The sequence below is a fragment of the Schistocerca gregaria genome, chromosome 3 (genome assembly GCF_023897955.1).
Source record: "Schistocerca gregaria isolate iqSchGreg1 chromosome 3, iqSchGreg1.2, whole genome shotgun sequence".
Taxonomy (NCBI): Eukaryota; Metazoa; Arthropoda; class Insecta; order Orthoptera; family Acrididae; genus Schistocerca; species Schistocerca gregaria.
The window spans coordinates 195,314,172-195,336,043 of NC_064922.1; positions in this window are offsets into that span (position 1 = coordinate 195,314,172).

A 21,872-nucleotide genomic window follows, 5' to 3' on the forward strand; every position below is an offset into this window, starting at 1 on the left:
GTCCAGGAGAACGGGGTCCCACAGGGGTCTGTCCTCAGTGTGTCCCTGTTTTTAATTGCCATCAATGGGCTTGTTGAGGCGGTGGGGTCGTCCGTCGCGGCTTCTTTATATGCGGACGACTTCTGCCTATATTACAGCTCCAGTGGCATCGCCGCTGCTGAACGGCAGCTGCAAGGTGCCATCCGCAAGGCGCAGTCATGGGCTATAGCGCACGGCTTCCAGTTTTCGGCCGCGAAGACCTGCGTTATGCATTTCTGCCGGCGTCGCACGGTTCACCCTGAGCCGCGCCTTTACCTTGACGGTGAACCTCTTGCTGTGGTCGCGACGCATCGGTTCTTGGGACTGGTGTTCGATACCCGGTTGACTTGGCTGCCCCATATTAGGCAGCTGAAGCAAACATGCTGGCGGCACTTAAACGCTCTCCGTTGCTTAAGCCACACCAGGTGGGGTGCCGACCGGTCCACCCTCCTCCACCTATATCAAGCGCTGATCCAGTCCCGCCTTGATTATGGGTGTGTGGCGTACGGTTCTGCCTCGCCTTCGGCGTTGCGATTGCTGGATCCCATACACCACTGCGGGATCCGCCTCGCCACGGGAGCGTTCCGGACAAGCCCCGTCGACAGCATACTTGTGGAGGCTGGTGTCCCTCCATTGCGGTTCCGGCGTGACCGCCTTCTGGCCGCCTATGCCGCGCACGTTTATAGCATGCCAGGGCATCCAAACTACCGTCTCCTGTTCCCGCGCTCGATCGTCCATGTTCCAGACAGGCGGCCCCGGTCAGGGTGTCCCATTGCGGTTCGCCTCCGGGACCTTCTCCGTGGCCTTGACTTTTTTCCTCTGCCACCTGTTTTCCGGGCCAATCTCCGTCTGCCCCCGTGGAGTGTGCCCCGACCGTGCCTTCGGCTCGACTTGGCACAGGGTCCGAAGGTCTCAGTGCCTCCGGAGGCCCTCCGCCGCCGCTTTCTTTCCATCCTGGCCGAGTTTCCGAACGCGGCGGTGGCCTACACCGACGGTTCGGTAGTCTCTGGTCACACTGGTTACGCTCTCACTCTACGGGATTATTGTGAGCAACGGTCATTGGCAGCTGGCTCCAGTGTATACACTGCCAAGTTGGTTGCCATCTATCGTGCCCTAGAGTTTCTCCGCTCCCGCTCAGGTGAGTCCTTTGTCATCTGTAGTGACTCCCTGAGCGGTTTACGAGCTCTTGACCAGTGTTTCCCTCGTTCCCGTCTGGTGATGGCCATCCAGGAGTCCCTCCATACTCTCGTCCGTTGCGGCCGCTCTGTCACCTTTGTTTGGTCCCCGGGTCACGTCGGCATCCCGGGTAACGAGCGGGTTGACGAACTGGCGAAACAGGCGGTCAGTTCCCCGGCCATGGAGATCGGTCTTTTAGAGAGTGACGTCCGATCCGTATTGCGGCAGAAGGTCCTTGCTGCTTGGCGTGATGAGTGGCGCACCCTGCCCTCTCCCAAAAAACTTCGGGCAGTCAAGGAGACAACCAGTGTGTGGCGCTCCTCCATGCGGGGGTCTCGCAAGGCCGCTGTCGTCCTCTGCCGGCTCCGCATAGGACATACCCGGCTCACGCACGCGTATCTCTTGTGCCGTGACGACCCGCCTCTCTGTCGCTGCGGATTGGCCCTGACCGTGGTACACGTCTTACTCGACTGCCCACTTTTAACTGCCCTCAGGCAGACGTTCGTGCTGCCTGATACACTCCCTGCTCTTTTAACCGATGACTCTACTATGGCTGACTTAGTTCTCCGTTTTATTCGAGCAGGGGGTTTTTATCATTCAATATGAGAGTCCCCTTTTATTTTTTTTTAGTGTCGACTGTGGCTTTTGGCCTGGGGTTTTAGTTTGTGGTGTTTTAATGTGTCCCTTGGTTGTTGGCCTTTCCAGTTTTATTTTCATGGTCGGCCAATGACCGTCGCACTCTGTGTGTCTTTTAATCTCTTTTCTCTGGTCTTCGTCTATGTCTTTCTTGTACTGTGTCGTCCCTTGTCGTCTCTGTTATCTGTTTATTGCTTGTTGAACTTTTCTTCGTGTATTATTATGGTCGTGGAACAAGGGACCGATGACCTAAGTAGTCTGGTCCCTTTAACCCCCACAAACCAACCAACCATCCAATGAACCTGCTGGGGAAGAAGAATACACACTGATATCATCTTAAAAGGATGAACTATTTAATGGATATTCAGGAGAGAAGTACATACCAAAAGGTACAATGTGAAACTTAGTCTGCGGCTCCCATAGCATGAAGAAGTGCACATGATCTCTCATTTTTAATAATAAACACCATGAAAGTGAGAGTAAATTTCCAAAACCATGGAGTCCAATGAACCTGCTGGGGAAAACAGAAGGAATGTCCACTTACAAAATGTTGGAGAAGAAGAAGACACACTGATATCAGGTTAAAAGAAAGAACTATTTAAAGGATATCCAGGAGAGAAGTACTTACCAAAAGGAACAATGTGAAACTTAGTCTGCGGCTGTCGTAGCATGAAGTAGTGCACCTGATCTCTCACTTTTAATAATAAACACCATGAATGTGAGAGTAAATTTCCAAAACCATGGAGTCCAGTGAACCTGATGGGGAAAACAGAAAGAATGTCCATTTACGAAATGTTGGAGAAGAAGAAGACACAGATATCACCTTAAAAGAATGAACTATTTAAAGGATATCCAAAAGAGAAGTACATACCAAAAGGAACAATGTGAAACTTAGTCTGCGGCTCTCGTAGCATGAAGTAGTGCACATGATCTCTCACTTTTAATACTAAACACCATGAATGTGAGAGTAAATTTCCACAACCACACAGTCCAATGAACCTGCTGGGGAAAACAGAAAGAATGTCCATTTAGATAATGTTGGAGGGTAATAAGACACACTGTTATCAGCTTAAAAGCATGAACTATTTAAAGGATATACAGGAGAGAAGTACATACCAAAATGAACAATGTGAAAATTAGTCTGCGTCTCCCGTAGCATATAAGTAGTGCAGATGATCTCTCACTTTTAATAATAAACTCCATGAATGTGAGAGTATATTTCCACAACCACGCCGTCCAATGAACCTGCTGGGGAAAACAGAAGGAATGCCAGTTACGAAATGTTCGAGAAGAAGAAGACACACTGATATCAGCTTAAAATAAAGATCTATTTAAAGGATATCCAGGAGTGTAGTACATACCAAAAGGAACAATGTGAATCTCAGTCTGCGTCTCTCGTAGCCCATAAGTAGTGCACATGATCTCTCACTTTTAATAATAAACACCATGAATGTGAGAGTAAATTTCCAAAACCACGTAGTCCAATGAACCTGCTGGGGAAAACAGAAGGAATGTCCACTTACAAAATGTTGGAGAAGAAGAAGACACACTGATATCAGCTTAAAAGTATGAACCATTTAAAGGATATATAAAAGAGAAGTACATACCAAAATGAACAATGTGAAAATTAGTCTGCGGCTCCCGTAGCCCATAAGTAGTGCACATGATCTCTCACTTTTAATAATAAACACCATGAATGTGAGAGTAAATTTCCACAACCACGCCGTCCAATGAACCTGCTGCGGAAAACAGAAGGAATGTCCAGTTACAAAACGTTGCAGAAGAAGAAGACACATTGATATCAGCTCAAAAGTATGAACTATTTAAAGGATATGGAGGAGAGAAGTACATACAAAAAGGAACAATGTGAAACTTAGTCTGCAGCTCTCGTAGCCCATAAGTAGTTCACATGATCTCTCACTTTTAATAATAAACACCATGAATATGAGAGTAAATTTCCACAACCACGCAGTCCAATGAACCTGCTGGGGAAAACAGAAGCAATGTCCAGTTACGAAATGTTGGAGAAAAAGAAGACACACTGATGGCAGATTAAAAGAATGAACAATTTAAAGGATATACAGGAGACAAGTACATACCAAAAGGAACAATGTGAAATTTAGTCTGAAGCTCTCGTAGCCCATAAGTAGTGCACATGATGTATCACTTTAAATAATAAACACCATGAATGTGAGAGTAAATTTCCACAACCACACAGTCCAATGAACCTGCTAGGGAAAACAGAAGGAATGTCCCGTTACAAATTGTTGGAGAAGAAGAAGACACACTAATATCTGCTTGAAGGAATGAACTATTTAAATGATATTCAGGGGAGAAGTACATACCAAAAGGAACAATGTGAAACTTAGTCTGCTGCTCTCGTAGCCCATAAGTAGTGTACATGATCTCTCACTTTTAATAATAAACACCATGAATGTGAGAGTAAATTTCCACAACCACGCAGTCCAATGAACCTGCTGGGGAAAACAGAAGGAATGTCCAGTTACGAAATGTTGGAGAAGAAGAAGACACACTGATATCAGCTTAAAATAATGATCTATTTAAAGGATATCCAGGAGAGAAGTACATAACAAAAGGAACAATGTGAAACTCAGTCTGCGTCTCTCGTAGCCCATAAGTAGTGCACATGATCTCTCACTTTTAATAATAAACACCATGAATGTGAGAGTAAATTTCCACAACCATGCACTCCAATGAACCTGCTGGGGAAAACAGAAGGAATGTCCACTTACAAAATGTTGGAGAAGAAGAAGACACACTGATATCAGGTTAAAAGAATGAACTATTTAAAGGATATCCAGGAGAGAAGTACATACCAAAAGGAACAATGTGAAACTTAGTCTGAGGCTCCCGTAGCATGAAGTAGTGCACATAATCTCTCACTTTTAATCATAAACACCATGAATGTGAGAGTAAATTTCCACAACCACGCAGTCCAATGACCCTGCTGGGAAAAACATATGGAATGTCCAGTAACAAAATGTTGGAGAAGAAGAAGACACACTAATATCAGCTTAAAAGAATGAACTATTTAAAGGATATCCAGGAGAGAAGTACATAACATAAGGAACAATGTGATAGTTAATCTTCTGCACACGTAGCCCATAAGTAGTGCACATGATCTCTCACTTTTAATAATAAACACCATGAATGTGAGAGTAAATTTCCACAACCACGCAGTCCAATGAACCTGCTGGGAAAAACATAAGGAATGTCCAGTAGCAAAATGTTGGAGAAGAAGAAGACACACTGATATCAGCTTAAAAGAATGAACTATTTAAAGGATATCCAGCAGAGAAGTACATACCAAAAGGAACAATGTGAACCTTAGTCTGCGCCTCTCGTAGCTTATAAGTAGTGCACATGTTGTCTCACTTTTAGTAATAAACACCATGAATGAGAGAGTAAATTTACACAACCACGCACTCCAATGAACGTGCTGGGGAAAGCAGAAAGAATGTCCATTTACGAAATGTTTGAGAAGAAGACGACACACTGATATGACCTTAAAAGAATGAACTATTTAAAGGATATACAGGAGAGAAGTACATAACAAAAGGAACAATGTGAAAATTAGTCTTCGGCACACGTAGCCCATAAGTAGTGCACATGATCTCTCACTTTTAATAATAAACCCCATGAATATGAGAGTAAATTTCTATAACCTCGCTGTCCAATGAACCTGCTGGGGAAAACAGAAGGAATGTCCAGTTACAAAATGTTGCAGAAGAAGAAGACACACTGATATCATCTTAAAAGAATGAACTATTTAAACGATATCCAGGAAAGAAGTACATACCAAAAGGAACAATGTGAAACTTTGTTTGCGGCATTCGTAGCCGATCAGAAGTGCACATGATCTGTCTTTTTTTATAATAAACACCAAGAATATGAGAGTAAATTTCCTAAACCACGCAGTTCAATGAACCTGCTGGGGAAAACAGAAGGAATGTCCAGTAACAAAATGTTGGAGAAGAAGAAGACACACTGATATTAGCTTAAAAGAATAGCCTATTTAATGGATATCCTGGAGAGAAGTACATACCAAAAGGAACAATGTGAAACTTAGTCTGCGGCTGCGTAGCATGAAGTAGTGCACATGATCTCTCACTTTTAATAATAAACACCGTGAATGTGAGAGTAAATTTCCACAACCACACAGTCCAATGAACCTGCTGGGGAAAACAGAAGGAATGTCCAGTTACGAAATGTTAGGGAAGAAGAAGACACACTGATATCAGCTTAAAAGAATGAACTATTTAAAGGATATCCAGGAGAGAAGTACATACTAAAGGAACAATGTGAAACTTAGTCTGCAGCTCTCGTATCCCATAAGTAGTGCACATGGAGTCTCAATTTTAATAATAAACACCATGAATGTAAGAGTAAATTTCCACAACCACGCAGTCCAATTAACCTGCTCGGGAAAACAGAAGGAATGTCCAGTTACAAAATGTTAGAGAAGAAGAAGACATACCAATATCAGCTTAAAAGAATGAACTATTTAAAGGACATCCAGGAGAAAAGTACATACCGAAAGGAACAATGTGAAACTTAGTCTGCTGCTCTCGTAGCCCATAAGTAGTGCACATGATCACTCACTTTTAATAATGAACACCATGAATGTGAGAGTAAATTTCCACAATCACGCAGTCCAATGAACCTGCTGGGGAAAACAGAATTAATGTCCAGTTACGAAATGTTGGAGAAGAAGAAGACACACTGATGGCAGCTTAAAAGGATGAACTATTTAAAGGATATCCAGGAGAAAAGTAAATACCAAAAGGAACAATGTGAAACTTAGTCTGCAGCTCTCGTAGCCCATAAGTAGTGCACATGATGTCTCCCTTTTAATAATAAGCACCATGAATGTGAGAGTAAATTTCCACAACCACGCAGTCCAATGAACCTGCTGGGGAAAACAGAAGCAATGTCCAATTACGAAATGTTGGAGAAGAAGAAGACACACTGATATCAGCTTAAAATAATTATCTATTTAAATGTTATCCAGGAGAGAAGTACATACCAAAAGGAACAATGTGAAACTTAGTCTGCGGCTCCCGTAGCATGAAGTAGTGCACATGATCTCTCACTTTTAATAATAAACACCATGAATGTGAGAGTGAATTTCCAAAACCACACAGTCCAATGAACCTGCTGGGGAAAAGAGAAGGAATGTCCAGTTACGAAATGTTGGAGAAGAAGAAGACACACTGATATCAGCTTAAAAGTATGAACTATTTAAAGGATATCAAGGAGAGAAGTACATACCAAAAGAAACAATGTGAAACTTAGTCTGTGGCTCTAGTAGCCCATGAGTAGTGCACACCATCTCTGTATTTTAATAATAAACACCATGAATGTGAGAGTCAATTTCCACAACCACGCAGTCCAATGGTCCTGCTGGGGAAAACAAAAGGAATGTCCAGTTACGAAATGTTGCAGAAGAAGAAGCACCACTAACATCAGCTTAAAAGAATGAACTATTTAAAGGATATCCAGGAGAGAAGTACATACCAAAAAGAACAATGTGAAACGTAGTCTGCGGCTCTCGTAGAGCATAAGTAGTGCACATGATCTCTCACTTTTAATAATAAACACAATGAATGTGAGAGTCAATTTCCACAACCACGCAGTCCAATGAACCTGCTGGGGAAAACAGAAGGAATGTCCAGTTACGAAATGTCGGAGAAGAAGAAGACACACTGATATCATCTTAAAAGAATGGACTATTTAATGGATATCCAGGAGAGTGGTACATACCAAAAGGAACAATGTGAACTTAGTTTGCGGCTCTCGTAGCCCATAAGTAGTGCACATGATCTCTCACTTTTAATAATAAACACCACGAATGTGAGAGTAAATTTCCACAACCATGCAGTCCAATGAGCCTGCTGGGGAAAAAAGAAGCAATGTCGAGTTACGAAATGTTGGAGATGAAGAAGACACACTGATATCAGCTTAAAAGAATGACCTATTTAATGGATATACAGGAGAAAAGTACATACCAAAAGGAACAATGTGAAACTTAGTCTGCGGCTCCCGTAGCGTGAAGTAGTGGACATGATCTCTCAGTTTTAATAATAAGCACCATGAATGTGAGAGTAAATTTCCACAACCATGCAGTCCAATGGACCTTCTGGGGAAAACAGAAGGAATGTCCAGTCACGAAATGTTGGAGAAGTGGAAGACACACTGATATCAGCTTAAAAGAATGAGCTATTTAAAGGATATCAAGGAGAGAAGTACATACCAAAAGGAACAATGTGAAACTTAGTCTGTGGCTCTAGTAGCCCATAAGTAGTGCACATTATCTCCCTCTTTTAATAATAAGCACCATTAATGGAAGAGTAAATTTCCACAACCACGCAGTCCAATGGTCCTGCTGGGGAAAACAGAAGGAATGTCCAGTTACAAAATGGTGCAGAAGAAGAAGACACACTGATATCAGCTTAAAAGAATGAACTACTTAAAGTATATCCAGGAGAGAAGTACATACCAAAAGGAACAATGTGAAAATTAGTCTGCGGCTCTCATAGATCATAAGTAGTGCATATGATCTCTCACTTTTAATAATAAACACCATGAATGTGAGAGTAAATTTCCACAACCACGCAGTCCATTGAACCTGCTGGGGAAAACAGAAGCAATGTCCAATTACGAAATGTTGGAGAAGAAGATGACACACTGATATCAGCTTAAAATAATGATCTATTTAAAGGATATCCAGGAGAGAAGTACATACCAAAAGGAACAATGTGAAACTTAGTCTGCGGCTCTCGTAGCCCATAAGTAGTGCACATGATCTCTCCCTTTTAACAATAAGCACCATGAATTTGAGAGTAAATTTCCACAACCACGCATTTCCAATGGACCTGCTGGGGAAAACAGAAGGAATGTGCAGTTATGAAATGTTGCAGAAGAAGAAGACACACTGATATCAGCTTCGAAGAATGAACTATTTAAAGCATATCCAGGAGAAAGTACATACCAAAAGGAACTATGTGAAACTTAGTCTGCGGCTCTCGTAGCCCATAAGTAGTGCACATGATCTCTGCCTTTTAATAATAAGCACCATGAATTTGAGAGTAAATTTCCACAACCACGCATTTCAAATTGACCTGCTGGGGAAAACAGAAGGAATGTCGAGTTACGAAATGTTGCAGAAGAAGAAGACACACTGATATCAGCTTCAAAGAATAAACTATTTAAGGATATCCAGGAGAAAAGTACATACCAAAAGGAACTATGTGAAACTTAGTCTGCGGCTCTGGTATCCCATAAGTAGTGCACATGATCTCTCACTTTTAATAATAAACACCATGAATATGAGAGTAAATTTCCACAACCACGCAGTCCAATGAGTCTGCTGGAGAAAACAGAATTAATGTCCAGTTACAAAATGTTGGAGAAGAAGAAGACACCCTGATGTCAGCTTAAAAGAATGAACTATTTAAAGGATATCCAGGAGAGAAGTACATACCAAAAGGAACAATGTGAAACTTAGTCTGTGGCTCTTAAAACCCCTAAGTAGTGCACATGGTCTCTCACTTTTAATAATAAACACCATTAATATGAGAGTAAATTTCCACAACCACGCAGTCCATTGAACATGCTGGGGAAAACAGAAGGAATGTCCAGTTACGAAATGTTGCAGAAGAAGAAGACACACTTATATCAGCTTTAAAGAATGAACTACTTAAAGGATATCAAGGAGGGAAGAACATACAAAAAGGAACAATGTGAAACTTAGTCTGCAACTCTCGTAGCCCGTAAGTAGTGGACATTATCTCTCGCTTTTATATTAAACACCATGAATGTGAGAGTAAATTTCCACAACCACGCAGTCCAATGAACCTGCTGGGGAAAACAGAAGGAATGTCCAGTTAAGAAATGTTGCAGAAGAAGAAGACACAATGATATCAGCTTATAAAGATGAACTATTTAAGGGATATCTAGGGGAGAAGTACATACCAAAAGGAACAATGTGAAACGTAGTCTGCGGCTCTCGTAGCCCATAAGTAGTGCACATGATCTCTCACTTTTAATAATAAACACCATGAATGTGAGAGTAAAGTTCCACAACCACGCAGTCCAATGAACCTACTGGGGAAAACAGAAGCAATGTCCAATTACGAAATGTTGGAGAAGAAGAAAGCACACTGATATGAGCTTAAAATAATGATCTATTTAAGGGATATCCAGGAGAGAAGTACATACCAAAAGGAACAATGTGAAACTTAGTCTGCGGCTCCCATAGCATGAAGAAGTGCACATGATCTCTCACTTTTAATAATAAACACCATGAATGTGAGAGTAAATTTCCAACTCCACGCAATCCAGTGAACCTGCTGGGGAAAACAGAAGGAATGTCCAGTTACAAAATGTTGGAGAAGAAAAAGACACACTGATATCAACTTAAAAGAATGAACTATTTAAAGGATATCAAGGAGAGAAGTACATACCATAAGGAACAATGTGAAACTTAGTCTGCGGCTCTCGTCGCCCATAAGTAGTGCACATGATCTCTCCCTTTTAATAATAAGCACCATGAATTTGAGAGTAAATTTTCACAACCACGCATTTCCAATGGACCTGCTGGGGAAAACAGAAGGAATGTCCAATTACGAAATGTTGCAGAAGAAGAAGACACACTGATATCAGCTTTAAAGAATGAACTATTTAAAGGATATCCAGGAGGGAAGAACATACCAAAAGGAACAATGTGAAACTTAGTCTGCAGCTCTCGTAGCCCGTAAGTAGTGGACATTATCTCTCGCTTTTAATAATAAGCACCATGAATGTGAGAGTAAATTTCCACAACCACGCAGTCCAATGAACCTGCTGGGGAAAACAGAAGGAATGTCCAGTTAAGAAATGTTGGAGAAGAAGAAGACACATTGATGTCAACTTAAAAGAATGAACTATTTAAAAGATATCCAGGAGAGAATTACATACCAAAAGGAACAATGTGAAACTTAGTCTGTGGCTCTTAAAACCCCTAAGTAGTGCACATGGTCTCTCACTTATAATAATAAACACCATGAATATGAGAGTAAATTTCCACAACCACGCAGTCCATTGAACATGCTGGGGAAAACATAAGGAATGTCCAATTAGAAATGTTGCAGAAGAAGAAGACACACTGATATCAGCTTTAAAGGATGAACTATTTAAAGGATATCCAGGAGGGAAGAACATACCAAAAGGAACAATGTGAAACTTAGTCTGCAGCTCTCGTAGCCCGTAAGTAGTGGACATGATCTCTCGCTTTTAATAATAAGCACCATGAATGTGAGAGTAAATTTCCACAACCACGCAGTCCAATGAACCTGCTGGGGAAAACAGAAGGAATGTCCAGTTAAGAAATGTTGGAGAAGAAGAAGACACACTGATGTCAACTTAAAAGAATGAACTATTTAAAAGATATCCAGGAGAGAAGTACATACCAAAAGGAACAATGTGAATCTTAGTCTGTGGCTCTAAAAACCCCTAAGTAGTGCACATGGTCTCTCACTTTTAATAATAAACACCATGAATATAAGAGTAAATTTCCACAACCACGTAGTCCATTGAACATGCTGGGGAAAACAGAAGGAATGTCCAGTTACGAAATGTTGCGGAAGAAGAAGACACACTTACATCAGCTTTAAAGAATGAACTACCTTAAGGATGTCAAGGAGGGAGGAACATACCAAAAAGAAAAATGTGAAACTTAGTCTGCAGTTCTCGTAGCCGGTAAGTAGTGGACATGATCTCTCGCTTTTAATAATAAACACCATGAATGTGAGAGTAAATTTCCACAACCACGCAGTCCAATGAACCTGCTGGGGAAAACAGAAGCAATGTCCAATTACGAAATGTTGGAGAAGAATAAGACACACTGATATCAGCTTAAAATAATGATCTATTTAAAGGATATCCAGGAGAGATGTACATACCAAATGGAACAATGTGAAACATAGTCTGCGGCTCTCGTAGTCCATAAGTAGTGCACATGATCTCTATTTTTTAATAATAAGCACCATGAATTTGAGAGTAAATTTCCACAACCACGCAATTACAATGGACTTGCTGGGGAAAACAGAAGGAATGTCCAGTTACGAAATGTTGCAGAAGAAGAAGTCACACTGATATCAGCTTCAAAGAATGAACTATTTAAAGCATATCCAGGAGAGAAGTACATACCAAAAGGAACAATGTGAAACTTAGTCTGCAGCTCTCGTAGCCCATAAGTAGTGCACATGATCTCTCACTTTTAATAATAAACACCATGAATGTCAGTGTAAATTTCCTCAACCACGCAGCCCAATGAACCTTCTGGGGAAAACAGAATGAATGTCCAGTTAAGAAATGTTGGAGAAGAAGAAGACACACTGATGTCAACTTAAAAGATTGAACTATTTAAAAGATATCCAGGAGAGAATTACATACCAAAAAGAACAATGTGAAACTTAGTCTGTGGCTCTTAAAACCCCTAAGTAGTGCATATGGTCTCTCACTTTTAATAATAAACACCATGAATATGAGAGTAAATTTCCACAACCACGCAGTCCATTGAACATGCTGGGGAAAACAGAAGGAATGTCCAGTTATGAAATGTTGCAGAAGAGGAAGACACACTGATATCAGCTTTAAGGAATGAACTATTTAAAGGATATCCAGGAGGGAAGTACATACCAAAAGGAACAATGTGAAACTTAGTCTGCGGTTCTCGTAGCCCATAAGTAGTGCAAATGATCTCTCACTTTTAATAATAAACACCATGAATGTGAGAGTAAATTTCCACAACCATGCAGTCCAATGAACCTGCTGGGGAAAACGGATGCAATGTCCAGTTACGAAATGTTGGAGAAGAAGAAGACACACTGATATCATCTTAAAAGAATGAACTATTTAATGGATATCCAGGAGAGAAGTACATACCAAAAGGTACAATGTGAAACTTAGTCTGCGGCTCCCATAGCATGAAGAAGTGCACATGATCTCTCATTTTTAATAATAAACACCATGAAAGTGAGAGTAAATTTCCAATGCCACGCAGTCCAATGAACCTGCTGGGGAAAACAGGAGGAATGTCCAGTTACGAAATGTTGGAGAAGAAGAAGACACACTGATGTCAGCTTAAAATAAAGAACTATTTAAAGGATATCCAGGAGAGAAGTACATACCAAAAGGAACAATGTGAAACTTAGTCTGCGGCTCCTGTAGCATGAAGTAGTGCATATGATCTCTCACTTTTAATAATAAACACCATGAATGTGAGAGAAAATTTCCACAACCACGCAGTCCACTGAACCTGCTGGGGAAAACAGAAGGAATGTCCAATTACAAAAGGTTGGAGAAGAAGAAGACACACTGATATCAGCCTAAAAGAATGAACTATTTAAAGGATATCTAGGAGAGATGTACATACCAAAAGGAACAATGTGAAACATAGTCTGCAGCTCTCATAGCCCTTAAGTAGTGCATATGATCTCTCACTTTTAATAATAAACACCATGAATGTGAGAGTAAATTTCCACAACCACGCAGTCCAATGTAATTGCTGGGGAAAAGAGAAGGAATGTCTAGTAACAAAATGTTGGAGAAGTAGAATACACACTGATACCAGCTTAAAAGAATGAATTATTTAACGGATATCCAGGAGAGAAGTACATACCAAAAGGAACAATGTGGAACTTAGTCTGCAGCTCTCGTAGCCCGTAAGTAGTGCACATCATCTCTCACTTTTAATAATAAGCCCCATGAATGTGAGAGTGAATTTCCACAAAAAACGCAGTCCAATGAACCTGCTGGGGAAAACAGAAGGAATGTCCAATTACAAAATGTTGGAGAAGAAGAAGACACACTGATATCAGCTTAAAATAATGATCTATTTAAAGGAAATCCGGGAGAGAAGTACATACCAAAAGGAACATTGTGAAACTTAGTCTGCGGCTCTCGTTGCCCATAAGTAGTGCACATGATCTCTCACTTTTAATAATAAACACAATGAATGTGAGAGAAAATTTCCAACACCACGCAGACCAATGAACCTGCTGGGGAAAACAGAAGGATTGTCCAGTTACGATATATTGCAGAAGAAGAAGACACACTGATATCAGCTTAAAAGAATGAATTAGTTAAAGGATATCAAGGAGAGAAGTACATACCAAAAGGAACAATGTGAAACTTAGTCTGCGGCTCTCGTAGCCCATAATTAGTGCAAATGATCTCTCCCTTTCAATAATATGCACCATGAATGTGAGAGTAATTTTCCACAACCACGCATTTTCATTGGACCTGCTGGGGAAAACAGAAGGAATGTCGAGTTACGAAATGTTGCAGAAGAAGAAGACACACTGATATCAGCTTAAAAGAATGACCTATTTAAAGGATATCCAGGAGAGAAGTACATACCAGAAGGACCAATGTGGAACTTAGTCTGCAGCTCTTGTAGCCCCTAAGTAGTGCACATGATCTCTCACTTTTAATAATAAGCACCATGAATGTGAGAGTAAATTTCCACAACCACGCAGTCCAATGAACCTGCTGGGGAAAACAGGAGGAATGTCCAGTTACGAAATGTTGCAGAAGAAGAAGACACAATGATATCAGCTTAAAAGTATGAACTATTTAAAGGATATCCAGGAGAGAAGTACATACCAAAAGGAACAATGTGAAACTTAATCTGCGGCTCTCGTAGCCCATAAGTAGTGCACATGATCTCTCACTTTTAATAATAAACACCATGAAAGTGAGAGTAAATTCCCAACGCCAAGCAGTCCAATGAACCTGCTGGGAAACAGAAGGAATGTTAAAAAAAGGAATTTTGGAGAAGAAGAAGACACACTGATGTCAGCTTAAAAGAAAGAACTATTTAAAGGATAACAAGGAGAGAAGTACATACCAAAAGGAACAATGTGAAACTTCGTCTGCGGCTCCCGTAGCATGAAGTAGTGCATATGATCTCTCACTTTTAATAATAACCACCATGAATGTGAGAGTAAATTTCCACAACCACGCAGTCCAATGAACCTGCTGGAGGAAACAGAAGCAATGTCCAAGTACGAAATGATGGAGAAGAAGAAGACACACTGATACCAGCTTAAAATAATGATCTATTTAAAGGAAATCCAGGAGAGAAGTACATACCAAAAGGAACAATGTGAAACTTAGTCTGCGGCTCTCGTAGCCCATAAGTAGTGCACATGATCTCCCACTTTTAATAATAAACACCATGAATGTGAGAGTAAATTTCCACAACCATGCAGTCCAATGTACCCCCTGGGGAAAAGAGAAGCAATGTCCAGTTATAAAATGTTGGAGAAAAAGAAGACACACTGATATCATCTTAAAAGAATGAACTGTTTAATGGATATCAAGGAGAGAAGTACATAACAAAAGGTACAATGTGAAACGTAGTCTGCGGCTCCCGCAGCATGAAGAAGTGCACATGATCTCTCACTTTTAATAATAAAGACAATGAATGTGAGAGTAAATTTCCAACACCACGCAGTCCAATGAACCTGCTGGGGAAAACAGAAGGAATGTCCAGTTACGATATGTTGCAGAAGAAGAAGACAACTGATATCAGCTTAAAAGAATGAATTACTTAAAGGATATCAAGGAGAGAAGTACATACCAAAAGGAACAATGTAAACCTTAGTCTGCGGCTCTCGTAGCCCATAAGTAGTGCACATGATCTCTCCCTTTCAATAATATGCACCATGAATGTGAGAGTATTTTTCCACAACCACGCATTTTCAATGGACCTGCTGGGGAAAACAGAAGGAATGTCCAGTTACGAAATGTTGCAGAAGAAGAAGACACACTGGTATCAGCTTAAGTGAATGAACTAATTAAAGGATATCCAGGAGAAAAGTACATACCAAAAGGAACTATGTGAATCTTAGTGTGCGGCTCTCGTATCCCATAAGTAGTGCACATGATCTCTCACTTTTAATAATTAACACCATGAATGTGAGAGTAAATTTCCACAACCACGCAGTCCAATGAACCTGTTGGGGAAAACAAAAGGAATGTCTAGTAACAAAATGTTGGAGCAGTAGAAGACATACTCATATCAGCTTAAAAGAATGAACTATTTAAAGGATATCCAGGAGAGAAGTACATACCAGAAGGAACAATGTGGAACTTAGTCTGCAGCTCTCGTAGCCCGTAAGTAGTGCACATGATCTCTCACTTTAAAATAATAAGCACCATGATTGTGAGAGTAAATTTCCAATGCCACGCAGTCCAATGAACCTGTTGGGGAAAACAGAAGGAATGTCCAGTTACGAAATGTTGGAGAAGAAGAAGACACACTGATGTCAGCTTAAAAGAAAGAACTATTTAAAGGATATCCAGGAGAGAAGTACATAAAAAAAGGAACAATGTGAAACTTAGTCTGCGGCGCCCGTAGCATGAAGTAGTGCATATGATCTCTCACTTTTAATAATAAACACCATGAATGTGAGAGAAAAATTCCACAACCATGTAGTCCAATGAACCTGCTGGGGAAAACAGAAGGAATGTCCAGTTACGATATGTTGCAGAAGAAGAAGACACACTGATATCAGCTTAAAAGAATGAATTATTTAAACGATATCACGGAGAGAAGAACATACAAAAAGGAACAATGTGAAACTTAGTCTGTGGTTCTCGTAGCCCATAAGTAGTGCACATGATCTCCCCATTTCAATAATAAGCACCATGAATGTGAGAGTAAATTTCCACAACCACGCGTTTTCAACGGACCTGCTGGGGAAAACAGAATGAATGCCCAGTTTTTAAATGTTGCACAAGAAGAAGACACACTGATATCAGCTTAAAAGAATGAACTATTTAAAGGATATCCAGGAGAGAAGTACATACCAAAAGGAACAATGTGAAACTTAGTCTGCGTCTCTCGTAGCCCATAAGCAGTGCACGTGGTCTCTCACTTTTAATAATAAACACCATGAATGTGAGAGTAAATTTCCACAACCACGCAGTCCAATGAATCTGATTGGGAAAACAGAAGGTATGACCAGTTACGAAATGTTGAAGAAGAAGAAGACACACTGATGTCAGCCTAAAGGAATGAACTATTTAAAGGATATCCAGGAGAGAAGTACATACCAAAAGGAACAATGTGGAACTTAGTCTGCAGCTCTCGTAGCCCGTAAGTAGTGTACATCATCTCTCACTTTTAATAATAAGCACCATGAATGTGAGAGTGAATTTCCACAAAAAACGCAGTCCAAAGAACCTGCTGGGGAAAACAGAAGGAATGTCCAATTACAAAGTGTTGGAGAAGAAGAAGACACACTGATATCAGCTTAAAATAATGATCTATTTAAAGGAAATCCAGGAGAGATGTACATACCAAAAGGAACAATGTGGAACTTAGTCTGCGGCTCTCGTAGCCCATAAGTAGTGCACATGATCTCTCACTTTTAATAATAAATACCATGAATGTGAGAGTAAATTTCCACAACCATGCAGTCCAATGAACCTGCTGGGGAAAAGAGAAGCAATGTCCAGTTACAAAATGTTGGAGAAAAAGATGACACACTGATATCATCTTAAAAGAAAGAACTATTTATTGGATATCAAGGTGAGAAGTACATACCAAAAGGTACAATGTGAAACGTAGTCTGCGGCTCCCGTAGCATGAAGAAGTGCACATGATCTCTCACTTTTAATAATAAACACAATGAATGTGAGAGTAAATTTCCAACACCACGCAGTCCAATGAACCTGCTGGGGAAAACAGAAGGAATGTCCAGTTACGATATGTTGCAGAAGAAGAAGACACACTGATATCAGCTTAAAAGAACGAATTAGATAAAGGATGTCAAGGAGAGAAGTACATACCAAAAGGAACAATGTGAAACTTAGTCTGCGGCTCTCGTAGCACATAAGTAGTGCACATGATCTCTCCCTTTCAACGATATGCACCATGAATGTGAGAGCAATTTTCCACAACCACGCGTTTTCAATGGACCAACTGGGGAAAACAGAAGGAATGTCCAGTAACGAAATAATGCAGAAGAAGAAGACACACTGATATCAGCTTAAATGAATGAACTAATTAAAGGATATCCAGGAGAAAAGTACATACCAAAAGGAACTATGTGAAACGTAGTGTCCGGCTCTCGAAGCCCGTAAGTAGTGCACATGATCTCTCAGTTTTAATAATAAGCACCATGAATGTGATAGTAAATTTCCACAACCACGCAGTCCAATGAACCTGCTGGGGAAAACAGACGGAATGTCCAGTTACGAAATGTTCCAGAAGAAGAAGACACAATGATATCAGCTTAAAAGTATGAACTATTTAAAGGATATCCAGGAGAGAATTACATACCAAAAGGAACAATGTGAAACTTAGTCTGCGGCTCTCGTAGCCCATAATTAGTGCACATGATCTCTCACTTTTAATAATAAACTCCATGAATGGGAGAGTAAATTTCCACAACCACGAAGTCCAATGAAACTACTAGGGAAAACAGAAAGAATGTCCAATTACAAAATGTTGGAGGAGAAGAAGACACTCGGATATCTACTAAAAAGAATGAACTATTTAAAGGATATCCAGGAAGGAGTACATACCAAAAGGACCAATGTAAAAATTAGTCTGCGGCTCCCATAGCCCATATGTAGTGCATATGGTCTCTCACTTTTAATAATAAACAGCATGAATGTGAGAGTAAATTTCCACAACCACGCAGTCCAATGAACCTGCTGGGGAAAACAGAAAGAATGTCCAGTTACAAAATGTTGGAGAAGAAGAAGACACACTGATATCAGCTTAAAAGAATGAACTATTAAAAGGATGTCTAGGAGAGATGTACATACCAAAAGGAACAATGTGAAACTTAGTCTGGTGCTCTCATAGCCCATAAGTAGTGCATATGATCTCTCACTTTTAATAATAAATACCATGAATGTGAGAGTAAATTTCCACAACCACGCAGACCAATGAACCTGCTGGGGGAAACAGAAGGAATGTCCAATTACAAAATGTTGGAGAAGAAGTAGACACACTGATATCAGCGTAAAATAATGATCTATTTAAAAGATATCCAGGAGAGAAGTACATACCAAAAGGAACAATGTGAAACATAGTCTGCGGCTCTCGTAGCTAATAAGTAGTGCACATGATCTCTCACTTTTAATAATAAACACCATGAATGTGAGAATAAATTTCCACAACCATGCAGTCCAATGAACCTGCTGGGGAAAACAGAAGCAATGGATATCCAGGAGAGAAGTACATACCAAAAGGTACAATGTGAAACTTAGTCTGCGGCTCTCGTAGCCCATAAGTAGTGCACATGATCTCTCCCTTTCAATAATAAGCACCATGAATGTGAGAGTAAATTTCCATAACCATGCATTTCCAATGGACCTGCTGGGGAAAACAGAAGGAATGTCCAGTTATGAAATGTTGCAGAAGAAGAAGACACACTGATATCAGCTTAAAAGAATGAACTATTTAAAGGATATCCAGGAGAAAAGTACATACCAAAAGGGACTATGTGTAACTTAGTCTGCAGCTCTCGTATCCCATAAGTTGTGCACATGATCTCTCACTTTTAATAATAAACACCATGAATGTGAGAGTAAATTTCCACAACCACGCAGTCCAATGAACGTGTTGGGGAAAACAGAATTAATGTCCAGTTACGAAATGATAGAGAAGAAGAAGACACACTGATGTCAGCTTCAAAGAATAAACTATTTAAAGGATATCCAGGAGAGAAATACATACCAAAAGGAACCATGTGAAACATAGTCTGCAGCTCCCGTAGCATGAATAAGTAAACATGATCTTTCACTTTTAATAATAAACACAATGAATGTGAGAGTAAATTTCAACAACCATGCAGTCCAATGAAGATGCTGGGGAAAACAGAAGAAATGTCTAGTAACAAAATGTTGGAGAAGTAGAAGACACACTGATATCAGCTTAAAAGAATGAACTATTTAAAGGATATCCAGGAGAGAAGTACATACCAAAAGGAACAATGTGGAACTTAGTCTGCAGCTCTCGTAGCCCGTAAGTAGTGCACATGATCTCTCACTTTTAATAGTAAGCAATGTGGAACTTAGTCTGCAGCTCTCGTAGCCCGTAAGTAGTGCACATGATCTCTCACTTTTAATAATAAGCACCATGAATGTGAGGGTAAATTTCCACAACCACGCAGTCCAATGAACCTGCTGGGGAAAACAGAAGGAATGTCCAGTTACGAAATGTTGCAGAAGAAGAAGACACAATGATATCAGCTTAAAAGTATGATCTATTTAAAGGATATCCAGGAGAGAAGTACATACCAAAAGGAACAATGTGAAACTTAGTCTGCGGCTCTCGTAGCCCATAAGTAGTGCACATGGTCTCACACTTTTAATAATAAACACCATGAAAGTGAGAGTAAATTTCCAACGCCACGCAGTCCAATGAACCTGCTGGGGAAAACAGAAGGAATGTCCAGTTACGAAATGTTGGAGAAGAAGAAGACACACTGATATCAGCTTAAAATAATGATCTATTTAAAGGATATTCAGGAGATAAGTACATACCAAAAGGAACAATGTGAAACTTAGTCTGCGGCTCTCGTAGCCCATAAGTAGTGCAGATGATCTCTCACTGTTAATAATAAACACCATGAATGTGAGAGTAAATTTCCACAACCATGCAGTCCAATGACCCTGCTGGGGAAAACAGAAGCAATGTCCAGTTACAAAATGTTGGAGAAAAAGAAGACACACTGATATCATCTTAAAAGAATGAATTATTTAATGGATATCCAGGAGAGAAGTACATACCAAAAGGTACAATGTGAAACTTAGTCTGTGGCTCCTGTAGCATGAAGAAGTGCACATGATCTCTCACTTTTAATAATAAACACCATGAATGTGAGAGAAAATTTCCACAACCATGCAGTCCAATGAACCTGCTGGGGAAATCAGAAGGAATGTTCAGTTAATAAATTTCCAGAAGAAGAAGACACGATGATATAAGCTTCAAAGAATGAACTATTTAAAGGATATCCAGGAGAGAAGTTCATACCAAAAGGAACAATGTGAAACTTTGTCTGCGGCTCTCGTAGAACATAAGTATGGAACATGATCTATCACTTTTAATAATAAACACCATGAATGTGAGAGTAAATTCCCACAACCACGCAGTCCAATGAACCTGCTGGGAAATACAGAATGAATGTATAGTTACGAAATGTTGGAGAAGAAGAAGACACACTGATATCAGCTTAAAATAATGATCTATTTAAAGGTTATCTAGGAGAGAATTACATACGAAAAGGAACAATGTGAAACTTAGTATGCGCCTCTCGTAGCCCGTAAGTAGTGCACATGATCTCTCATTTTTAATAATAAACACCGTGATTGTAAGAGTAAATTTCCACAAACACGTAGTCGAATGTACCTGCTGATGGAAACAGAAGGAATGTCCAGTTATGAAATGTTGCAGAAGAAGAAGACAGACTGATATCAGCTGAAAAGAATGAACTATTTAAATGATATCCAGGAGATAAGTACATAGCAAAAGGAACAATGTGAAACTTAGTCTGCGGCTTTCGTAGCCCATAAGTAGTGCACATGGTCTCACACTTTTAATAATAAACACCATGAAAGTGAGAGTAAATTTCCACAACCACGAAGTCCAATGAAACTACTAGGGAAAACAGAAAGAATGTCCAATTACAAAATGTTGGAGGAGAAGAAGACACTCGGATATCTACTTAAAAGAATGAACTATTTAAAGGATATCCAGGAAGGAGTACATACCAAAAGGACCAATGTAAAAATTAGTCTGCGGCTCCCATAGCCCATATGTAGTGCATATGGTCTCTCACTTTTAATAATAAACAGCATGAATGTGAGAGTAAATTTCCACAACCACGCAGTCCAATGAACCTGCTGGGGAAAACAGAAAGAATGTCCAGTTACAAAATGTTGGAGAAGAGGAAGACACACTTATATCAGCTTAAAAGAATGAACTATTAAAAGGATATCTAGGAGAGATGTAC